General features: G+C 45.0%; 1 long non-coding RNA gene across 1 annotated transcript; it reads left to right on the top strand.

The window, feature by feature from the left end:
• The first annotated feature begins 8,130 nt into the window (after nucleotides 1-8,130).
• LOC141094923 (uncharacterized) lies at nucleotides 8,131-11,155 on the top strand. Its single transcript, XR_012233197.1, has 4 exons — nucleotides 8,131-8,210; nucleotides 9,719-9,868; nucleotides 9,957-10,037; nucleotides 10,977-11,155. It is a non-coding gene; the product is annotated as an uncharacterized lncRNA (long non-coding RNA).
• The last annotated feature ends 430 nt before the right edge of the window (nucleotides 11,156-11,585 follow it).

Genomic DNA, 11,585 nt, shown 5'->3' on the forward strand with positions numbered 1-11,585 from the left:
TTAAATAGCCATCCTCTGTCAGAAAGAGGCAGAGACAATTAACCCCTGTCTGACCAGGACGGGCCAAAGACAAAGCCCATCCTGGATCATGACAGGTAGACTCGGGAAGTGTGGTGACTCTGGTTAAGGCCAGTCTGGTGTCAGCCCGACTGGACCATCAGACAAATTTTCTGTAACATGTGTGCATGGAGACACCTGTTCATACCTCACTGCGGTCATATGCATTTCTACTTCCTATGGGTCTGTGCAACATAAAGTGTGACTCGTCCCCGCGTTGTTGCATGATGTTATCTTGGGCCGGGATTTTCCCCACTTCTGGCAATTGTGTGAGAATCAGTTGATGCCCCAGGGTAACAGTGTACGGGATTCCTCTCCCAGGGCGCGGGTGGGTCCCGAACCCCTGGAGGAGGTTCCCCAGGGAGACTCTAGTGACGAGTCTACTGGAAATGAACTTCAGTTCCCGTTTTCAGTCATGGCGTGGATACTGAGGAGACCAGGGAAGAGGAGGGGGCAGGCAGCCGTCCACCTCCCCGTTTGCCAGATGTCGAAGTCCAGAAAGATGACTTCCAAAGTGAGCAAATAAAGGATCCTACCCTTTCTCAGGCTAGGACAAATGTAAAAGTGATAAATGAGGTACCCGTAGAACCTGGCACTAAGCTGGCATATCCGTACATGGTCCTGAAGAATGATTTATTATATCAGATAGAGAAAAAAGGGGAAGACATGGTGCAACAATTAGTCGTGCTAAAACCCTACCGGCGGAAAGTGCTGGAACTGGCCCACGGACATGTGATGGGAGATCACCTGGGAGTCCAGAAAACCACCAAAAGGATATTACACTGTTTTGTTTGGCCAGGCATGCATCATGATGTTCGTGTATGTTGTGAGTCTTGTCCTGACTGCCAAGCCTCTGCGCCTAAACCGCGGTTCTGTACCCCTTTGGTACCCTTACCTATTATTGAAGTCCCGTTTGAGGGGATTGGGATGGATTTAGTTGGGCCCCTTCCATGGTCTGCCCGTGGACACCAACATATTCTGGTCATCTTGGATTATGCCACTCGTTACCCGGAGGCCATCCCTTTGCGTAACACGGCCACCAAGACGATTGCCAAGGAACTGGTGCATGTGTTTAGTCGAGTCGGTATTCTAAAACAGATACTCGCCGACCTAGGATTCCCTTTATGTCAAGGGTAATGAGGGAGCTCTGCAGGCTGCTACAAATCGAACCATTACGCACATCCATGTATCACCCTCAAACAGATGGGCTGGTCGAACGGTTCAATAAAACTCTGAAGCAGATGCTGAGAAAGGCGATAGACAAGGATGGGAAAAACTGGGACTATGTACTTCCATATTTGCTTTTTGCCATCAGGGAAGTGCCCCAGTCTTCCACTGGATTCTCGCCTTTCGAGTTATTGTACGCCCGATGTCCCCATGGACTGTTAGACGTCACAAAAGAAACCTGGGAGGGTCAGGTCACTCCGTTTAAAACGGTGATAGATCATGTAACACAAATGCAGGACCATATTGCGGCTGTTATGCCCATCGTCAAAGAGCACATGATGCAGGCTCAGGGAGCCCAGAAAAGAATCTATGATAGGGGCGCCAAGATCCATACGTTTGCACCCGGAGATATGGTGTTGATCCTGGTCCCCACAGCTGACAGTAAATTCCTGGCAAAGTGGCAGGGCCCCTTTGAGATTAAGGAAAGAGTTGGTGAGGTAAACTACAAAGTGTATCAGGCAGGTAAAAGGAAACCTGAACAGATTTATCATGTAAATCTGATAAAACCCTGGAAGGATCGGTCTGCCTTATCAGCGGATCTGGCCCGGCCCGTCTGATCGCATACCGTGCCAGAGGTACGGATTGCAGAGACTCTCTCGGAGCGGCAAAAGACTGAGGTCAGGCAGTTTCTACTTCACAACCAAAAGTTTTTCTCTGAAAAACCTGGGCAGACTACGCTAATGAAACATGGCATCATAACGGAACCTGGGGTCCATGTGAAACCCTACAGAATTCCGGAAGCGCGCCGTGAAGCTGTTTCCCGAGAACTCAAGGCAATGTTAGAGTTAGGGGTCATTGAGGAGTCGCACAGTGCTTGGTCCAGCCCGATTGTGTTAATTCATCCGGTTCTGCAATGACTTCAGGAAACTGAATGCGGTCTCAAAATTTGATGCTTACCCTATGCCTCGGGTCGACGAGTTAATAGATCGGTTAGGGAAGGCCCAGTATATTACGACCCTAGATCTAACAAAGGGAGATTGGCAGATCCCTCTGGCGGAGGCTGCCAGAGAGAAGACGGCATTTGCTACATCGGAAGGTTTATTTTGGTATGTGTATATGCCGTTTGGACTGCACGGAGTGCCGGCGCCGTTCCAGAGACTGATGGATCGAGTCCTGAGGCCACATAAGCAGGTCTAACCGCGAACCCCAAGAAATGTCACATCGGGTTAGAAGAAGCCCGGTATTTGGGTTACGTAATTGGGAGGGGTATTGTTAAACCCCAGGTCGATAAGATTTAAGCGGTTCAGGACAGGCCGCAACCAGTTAACAAAAAGCAGGTGCAAGCCTTTCTGGGGATAGCAGGCTATTATCGCCGGTTCATCTCCAATTTTGCAGCCATCACTACCCCGCTGATGGATCTTATCAAAGGGAAAGATTCCGTCATGGTTAAATGGAATTTAGCGGCTGAAGAAGCCTTCCATAGCCTAAAACGGGCACTTTGCTCTCAACCCGTACTGGTGACTCCAGATTTCCGCAGCGAGTTTGTGGTATAAACTGAAGCCTCCGAGACCGGTATCGGGGCCGTACTGTCACAAGCGAGGGACGGAGTGGAACACCCGGTCCTCTATCTCAGCAGGAAGCTGAATAAACATGAGCAAAAGTATACGGTAGTAGAAAAAGAGTGCCTAGCCATTAAGTGGGCTATAGAGTCCCTCAAATATTACCTGGTGGGCAGAACGTTTAGGCTGATCACTGACCATGCCCCTCTCAAGTGGATGCACTTGCACAAGGAACGGAATAGCCGAGTGACCCTGTGGTTCCTTGCCCTGTAGACCTACACTTTTACGGTGGAGCACCGCCCAGGGGTACAGATGGGCAATGTCATTGCTCGACCAGAGTGGTCTGAGCAGAGGAGGGGATATGTGAGAAGCATGGGGGAATCGTGGATGAGGGCAGGTATATCTCGCCCACATACCTTTCCTATGTGGCCTAGTCTGATCAGTATTTCACCTGATGACTAATGAGTAAGGGGAGGCGGATATAAAAGGACGCCAGGTGTTGTGTTAGTTGCTCAGCTTGGGGAACACAGAGAGCCTGTCTGTGTGAGAGACACTTGTGAGTGAAAGCAGTGCTCACGGTAACTGTGGTTGGGCTGGACGGGAGAAGCCCTCCAGTTGGTAGTTAGTTCGGACCCTGTTTAGTTAGTGCCGGACAGGCAATGATTTGTTTTATGTTTTATTCCCTGCATGTTTTGGCTTTCACCTTAAATAAACCTGACCCAGTGTCAGTGTCAGTTATATCCGGATTTCGGCTGTGCACCTTAGTTTCATGCTAAACCCACGTGCCAGCAAAGGCGATCCCGTAGTGTTTTGTCACAGTACGAAGGATCACCACATCAAATCCCTGTCATGGCCAGCCCAATCTCCAGAACTGAACCCCACTGAAAACCTCTGGAATGTAATCAAGAGGAAGATAGATAGTCACAAGCCATCAAACAAAGAAGAACTGCTTACATTTTTGTACCAGGAGTGGCATAAGGTTACCCAAAAGCAGTGTGAAAGACTGGTGGAAAGCATGCCAAGATGCATGAAAGCTGTGATTAAAAATCATGGTTATTCTACAAATTATTAATCTCTGAACTCTTTCTGAGTTAAAGCATTAGTATTGTTGTTTCTAAATGATTATGAATTTGCCTCCTTAGCATTATTTGAGATCTGCAAGCACGGCATTTTTTTGTTATTTTGACCATTTCTCATTTTCTGAAAATAAATACAAAATTTAGTGCTTGGAGAGAGATATATATATATATACACTCACTGGCCACTTTATTAGGTACACCTGTCCAACTGTGTGTTAAGACTTAATTTCTAATCAGCCAATCACATGGCGGCAACTCAGTGCATTTAGGCATGTAGACATGGTCAAGACAATCTCCTGCAGTTCAAACCGAGCATCAGTATGGGGAAGAAAGGTGATTTGAGTGCCTTTGAACGTGGCATGATTGTTGGTGCCAGAAGGGCTGGTCTGAGTATTTCAGAAACTGCTGATCTACTGGGATTTTCACGCACAACCATCTCTAGGGTTTACAGAGAATGGTCCGAAAAAGAAAAAAAATCCAGTGAGCGGCAGTTCTGTGGCCGGAAATGCCATGTTGATGCCAGAGGTCAGAGGAGAATGGGCAGACTGGTTCGAGCTGATAGAAAGGCAACAGTGACTCAAATTGCCACCCGTTACAACCAAGGTAGGCAGAAGAGCATCTCTGAACGCACAGTGCGTCGAACTTTGAGGCAGATGGGCTACAGCAGCAGAAGACCACACTGGGTACCACTCCTCTCAGCTAAGAACAGGCATCTGATGGCTACTTTCAGCAGGATAATGCGCCATGTCATAAAGCTCGAATCATCTCAGATTGGTTTCTTGAACATGACAATGAGTTCACTGTACTCAATTGGCCTCCTCAGTCACCAGATCTCAATCCAATAGAGCATCTTTGGGATGTGGTGGAACGGGAGATTCGCATCAGGGATGTGCAGCCGACAAATCTGCGCCAACTGTGTGATGCCATCATGTCAATATGGTCCAAAATCTCTGAGGAATGCTTCCAGCACCTTGTTGAATCTCTGCCACGAAGAATTGAGGCAGTTCTGAAGGCAAAAGGGGGTCCAACCCGTTACTAGCATGGTGTACCTAATAAAGTGGCCAGTGAGTGTATATATATATATATACATATATATATATATATATATATATATACAGTATTTCACTCTGATAAATTGTGAAAAAAGTGGCAGACTCTTTATTATTCCATGTGGTAACTTTTCAGATAAATGACATATCTGTAACGCCCGCATCTCTGCCTGCAGTTCCCCTCTCTCTCTGCAGAGACAGCAGTGTGATCACTGGCAAGGCTCCCATCCTTCCCAGTCTGCTGCTGCCCAGGGTGCACACACTCCTAGCAGATCTTCAGGCACTGTGCTTAGAGCACGCGCACGTGCACTTCCTCTTTCCTAAAGGGGCTGCGCGTGTTCCTCTAAAGTGTCCCCAGCCAATAGCTGGAGGTCACTTACTATTTAAACCGCCTCCTCCTCCATGGAGGTGCCTGTACAATGTTGTGAGTTTGTTCCTAACACGCTTATCAGTTCTCAGGTCCCTGTACTTGTATCCGAGTCTGCAGCACCCGCCAGTTCTCACCTCAACGGCAGCAGAGCCAGCTGCACCCACCAGTGCTCACCTCAACGGCAGCTGAGCCGGCCGCACCCGTCAGTGCTCATCTGTCCATTAGACTGTCTTGTCTGCGTCTGTGGTTCCTCTCATCTTCTCCGCTTGTCTGCATGTGTTGGACATTTCCCCGGGCCATTCCAGCTATCCACTCCTAGCGGTCCGTCACCATCTAACCAAGGTCAGTCCTGGAGTAGCACCTGGATCACCTTCCTTGTCTCTCCAAGGACTGCGGTGTCATTAGCTCCTGCGTGTCCGTGGTCGGATTGGGTGAGGCTTCTAGTCCCGCCCCTCCAGTTCTTACTTGGGCTTTGGTACAGTGGTTCCACCACCCAGCCCGTTATAGTTTGTACAGGCCATGGAATCCACTGGCTCCCAGGCATCTTTCATCTCGGACCTATACCAGGAGGTCTCCTGCCCAAAGGATCAGCAATACAAGATTCTTTCCTAGCTACGGTCTGTGAACACTCGTCTTGATATGCTGGCAGTAATGCCCGCTTCCTCACTCTCACAGGCAGTAGTTACCACCACGGTAACCCACGAGGCAGCCAGTTATGCACCAGGTTCTGGACCACGTCTGTCGGCTCCTCCACGCTATGGCGGAGATTCTGCCCTGTGTCGGGGGTTCATTAACCATTGCACATTGCACTTTGAACTCTTGGCTCATCAGTTCACCACGGACTGAGCCAAAGTGGCATTCATCATATCTGATGAGGCCCTAGCATGGCTCAATCTTCTGTGGGAAAGAGGGCATCCATTGGTGTCTGACCTACGGTCCTTCTTGGAAGCCTTTCGCAAGGTCTCTGACGAGCCCGGCCGCATTTCTTTTGCAGCCTCTTCTCTGCTCTGGTTACGCCAAGGTAACCTCTCTGTGGGCCAGTATGCGGTCTGTTTTCGTATCCTATCTTTGGATCTCACTTGGAAAAATGAGGCTCTGAATAATGCAGATTATAAAGCATGATGCAAATAAAAGTGCGCCCAAACACAGTATGATACCCCCACAGTGAATCCCTCCACAGTACCCCCCACATGTACGATGTGATGACTCTACCATACCTCCCCTTCGATCCCCCGACAAAGAATGGTGATCCATCACAATATGGTTCTCCAACTGTAATTGCCACACAGCCCTCCATATAGTATGGAGCCCCAAAAAGTGCTCCATACAGTATAATGTGCCCCACATAGTCCTCCATACAATATAATGGCACCACATAGTGCTCCATACAGTATAATAGCCCCACATAGTCCTCCATACAATATAATGGCAACACATAGTGCTCCATACAGTATAATGGGCCCAACATAGTCATCCATACAGTATACTGGCCCCACTTAGTGCTCCATACAATATAATGGCAACAGGTAGTGTTCCATACACTATAATAGTCACACATAGAACTCCATATAGTATAGTGGCTACAAAAAACTCTCTATACAGTATAATAGCCCCACATAGTGCTCAATACAGTATAATAGCTACAAAAAGTGCTCAATACAGTATAATGGCTCCACACAGTGCTCCATACAGTATCATGGCCTCACGTAGTGCTCCATACAGTATAATGTCCCCACAATACCATACAATATAAGGTATTATCCTCTCCTTGGCGATTAAGGACAAAACCTACTTGATCCTTGCTAATAAGCTGAGGAAGCCAACAGTTAAGCCTATTGGCCAGTATGTGAGTTAAAATTTTCAGATCAGATTTTAGCAGTGCAATTAGACGAAAATTTTAACAATCCAAGGGGGTTTTCCCTGATTTTGGGATGAGAATTAAGTAGGAGTGTGATATCAAGTCCGGATGGGAGAGCCTTCCAAAAAAGCGTTAAACAATCTAACCATGCGGGGAGAAAGCTCGTCTGAAAAGGTCTTGTAAAATAAATGCAATCCCATCCGGTCTAGGAGATTTACCCAAAGGGAGATCCTTCAAAATATCCAAAACCTCCTCCTGACATTTATCAATTTTATATCTTTCCATTTCTTTCATGCACTCAAACTGCTTACATCTGTATATACACAGATAGAGGTTGGTGACTGGCTCATGCATATTACCTAATTTATTAAGGAGCACACAAAATAGCTGGAGCATACAAAACAAGCACTTCCTACTATTACACTTCCGCTGTGGAATCTGCCTGAAAATGATGTAGTGTGCACATATTCATGTTCAGGATTTTTGGAAGTTCTCCTTGACTTCACCACTAGATGTCTCCACAATCAGTAAGTAAGCAGTCAAAAAAATTCTCTGCTAGAAGGAAACTAAAACTGATAGGGAGATCCCATAGACTTAATTCACATTCCACTTTTGTGACATCCATATTCTTTTTGGAATATAACTATGAAGATGGAGCCCAATTCTAAGCAAAAATATCACCAGGACAGAGGAGACAACAACCTTCTGACTACTGGCCATGTCTCCAGCCAATACTTGGACGTTCCTTCTCCTTCTCTGTGCCAGTACCATTGTCTACTCCAAGAGCTGCGTATGGCTCCAAGACAATCACAAAGATCTTTCCATCCAGATGCTTAACAAGTTCCATACCATGGTGAGCCTCTGGCGCTTGCGTCCTCTATCTTTCCTGTGGTCACCTGCAGCAGTGCAGCTAAAGGTGGCGCACAAGGCACAATCATACCATGGTCAATTTCTCCTGCTGATTACATAATGTTATATTTTCTGTTCCAGATTCCAGAGAATGGGACCTCAGACGACTGTGTGACCAAAATTAAACCCAACGACACTCGCCAGCTCTACAACATCTCCCAGGTAAATATTACAAAAGCAGGATTCAATATTAAAATTTCATTTTTTACAGGGAACAACTTATTTTTATTACTTTAGTACATTGTATCAGAATCTTAATTTTTTTTCTTTCTGGTAGCTTTTCATTAAATTGTAAATTGTACATTTCATAAAAGAACGTATGTCAAATAGAACAATAGAACAATAGTACTTCCACTTGCCCATAACTTGTAGTGCACAATAAGATTCACGCAATCTCCGTTTGTCTGTCTTGTTGAAATACAGAATCCCAGTGGAAGCATATATAATGGGGATTAATGGACACTTTTACCCCTTACAGTTGCAGCCAGTTTTGTCCAGTTTTGAATTCTGACCTGCGTTATTTTATTTAGGAATAACTTTGGAATTATTATACTTCTCTAAGTGATTGTGGAATAGTTTTTTTGTGACCCATTGTACTTCATGTTAGTGGTACGTGTTATTCAATATGGAAAACTCCAATTTTTAATTCTCAAAAACTGCAGTTCATAATGAACATTTCCCATATGTCTCTTTTATGTTGGCATCATATCTTTTTAGGATGTTAAAATCTATAGATATTTAAGAGCAATTTTTAAACTTTTGAAGACATTTTCAAACAAGTTTTTTAAGGACCAAAAAATGTTAGTTATGCTTTAAAAGAAAACAAGATGCCTATGGAAGACCTTTCATCTTCAGCTAGCACCAACCAGTTGCCCCATTGCAGAAAAGTGTCAGTTGTAATATATTATTATTATTTATTATTATAGTGCCATTTATTACATGGCGCTTTACATGTGAGGAGGGGTATACATAATAAAAACAAGTACAGTAATCTTAAACAATTCAAGTCACGACTGGTACAGGACGAGAGAGGACCCTGCCTGCGAGGGCTCACAATCTACAAGGGATGGATGAGGATACAGTAGGCGAGGGTAGAGCTGGTCATGCAGCGGTTTGGTGGATCGGTGGTTACAACAGGTTGTAGGCATGTCAGAAGAGGTAGGTCTTCAGGCTCTTTTTGAAGGCTTCCATGGTAGGTGAGAGTCTGATATGTTGTGGTGCAGCGTTCAAGAGTACGGGGGATGCGCGGGAGAAATCTTGTATGCGATTGTGGGAAGAGGAGATAAGAGGGGAGTACAGAATGAGGTCTTGTGAGGATCGGAGGTTTCGTGCAGGTAAGTACCGGGAGACGAGCTGATATATAGCTGATATCTGCTGCTGATGGCACAGACTTAGAAGCTGACCATACACCAACCCTGCTTGATACATGTATGATGGTTTACAGGAACTGTAATGAAGCTGAGCAATTGGGTTTGATTCATTGATGTAGCCAGCAGAACTTTCCATAACTGACCACTCTTTAGAGAATGACACCATCCACCACTCCTTGTGAAATGATCATGTTGAAATATTTGCAGGGGGAATCTGTGGCCCACGTTTGGCCTCTCTAGAGAGAATCACACCATCCGCAGCTCCTGGTGTATTAATCATTCTTGACTATAAATTTGCAGGTCGAATCTGTGGCGCGGTGGGTCCGTGAACTTTTTGAGCAAACGCTCCAGTTCTACACAAAACATCAGGAGAAACTTGTGAACAACCAGACAGCCTGGGAGCAGCTTCAGGAGGAAATGTATCACCAGGCGAATCTACTGGAGGACTGTGTAGGTTCTCCTCTAACTGATCTACAGTACAGCCATTCTGAGTGTTACACTGGACAGTCAGTAATCGACAGGTTTTATTTCTCCCCAGATCTCCGAAACCACAGGAAATCGTGAGAAGAGAATTTGGAATAAATATTTCAGTACGCTGGAAAAGATTTTGAAAGAGCAGGTAATGGTTCTTCAAATTACATGTCTTTGATTTCATCTTATTGCTATAATAGGCCAAACCTGCAAATATCGACAGGATCAGCAGACAGTCTTTGACTCTGTCCTGACAGATATTGTATGGGAAGAGAAGGATCCAACCTGTTGAATTTCAGCAGCTGATCCTTTCATTCTCCAGAAGACAAGTCACCAACAAAAGAATCTTGCAGTGACTCATTCATAGAAGACACAGAAGCGCTAGGTTGAGGCGAGGATTTCTGTCTATGGGAAGAGTTTGGGGAGATAGCAATTGGCCAAGTGATTTTTCATTTAGCAGCTATCTGTTTACGGGACTTTATATAGATATAAACTACCATACTTTTCACTAAAATCCACACTATAGCCCATGTGGAGTTGGCCAGAAGGCACTTGAAGGCTATCTCCACCATCGCAACAAATTTTCTTTCCTATGCATCTAATATGAAAAACTAAGCAACTTAGTAAATCATTTTATTAAAAATGTCCAATAGTTTTGTGAAAACGGCTCAGAATCAAGAATATATGTTTCTTTCTCAACAGACAACTAATTTACTAGATGTAAATTAGTAAAAAGTAAAACCCGAGAGGGTCTGCAATTAAAATTTGGAGAAAATCTCCAAATGCAATTGCGCTGGGTTTATAGTGTCATACACAAGGAGACCTGAGGCTTTAACTAGGGATTGAATACTTTTGCACACATTTTTATGAAGCCAATTATATTTTTTATTATAGAGAATTATGTATTGGTTGATTACAAACGAACGTTTAATCCATAATGGGTTGTCAAGGTAGAAAAAGTGAAGGAGAGAAAAAAATCTTCTGATTGCTCTGTATGTCTTGCTGGTTGTCTTATCACATGTGACTCTTTCCATGACAAATAGATTGTAGAATGTAACCATTTTTACTGTACCTTTCTGTTTTGCAGGATGACACTGTCTGCGCTCAGTGGATAATCCACGTAAACATCAATCGCTACCTCCTGCACGCCACTAAACTCTCCACAATCATGAGGAATAGACCTGCTCAGTAGTCAGACAAGGATCTCCAGCCCTTGCTACCACTGCATCTTCTGCAATTTATTTATCTATTATGTTATTTATCTATTTATTTTATATTATTATTGTGTTTTATATATTTTGGAATAAAATTTATTTTTTGTAAGAACGTCTCACTAGTCATCACCATGCGGTTATAAACATGACCAGATGAGATAATTTCTCTAAAGTAATAAGGATTAAACTACATAAATCAAGAGAACATATCTACTGGATGCAATGGTGAGCTCAAAGTAGACTGATAACATTCAGGGTGTAGCCAATACAAGGGGCAGGCCCGGATTGCTAATCTGCCGGGTTGGGCAGATGCCCGGTGGGTTGGCGGCTCTGTAATACGAAGTGGCCATCCAACCCTCTAAAACATCTTACTAAAGGCCCTGTGTGGCGGGGTCTCTCGCTTGCACGCTCTGACAAGGGCCGCTGTGGCACGTATCTGTATGTGGTTGCCGCAGCGGCCCTTGTCAGCTTGCACGTGTACG

Source organism: Dendrobates tinctorius, unplaced genomic scaffold (assembly GCF_039654945.1).
Source record: "Dendrobates tinctorius isolate UK_male_01 unplaced genomic scaffold, ASM3965494v1 ptg000065l, whole genome shotgun sequence".
Taxonomy (NCBI): Eukaryota; Metazoa; Chordata; class Amphibia; order Anura; family Dendrobatidae; genus Dendrobates; species Dendrobates tinctorius.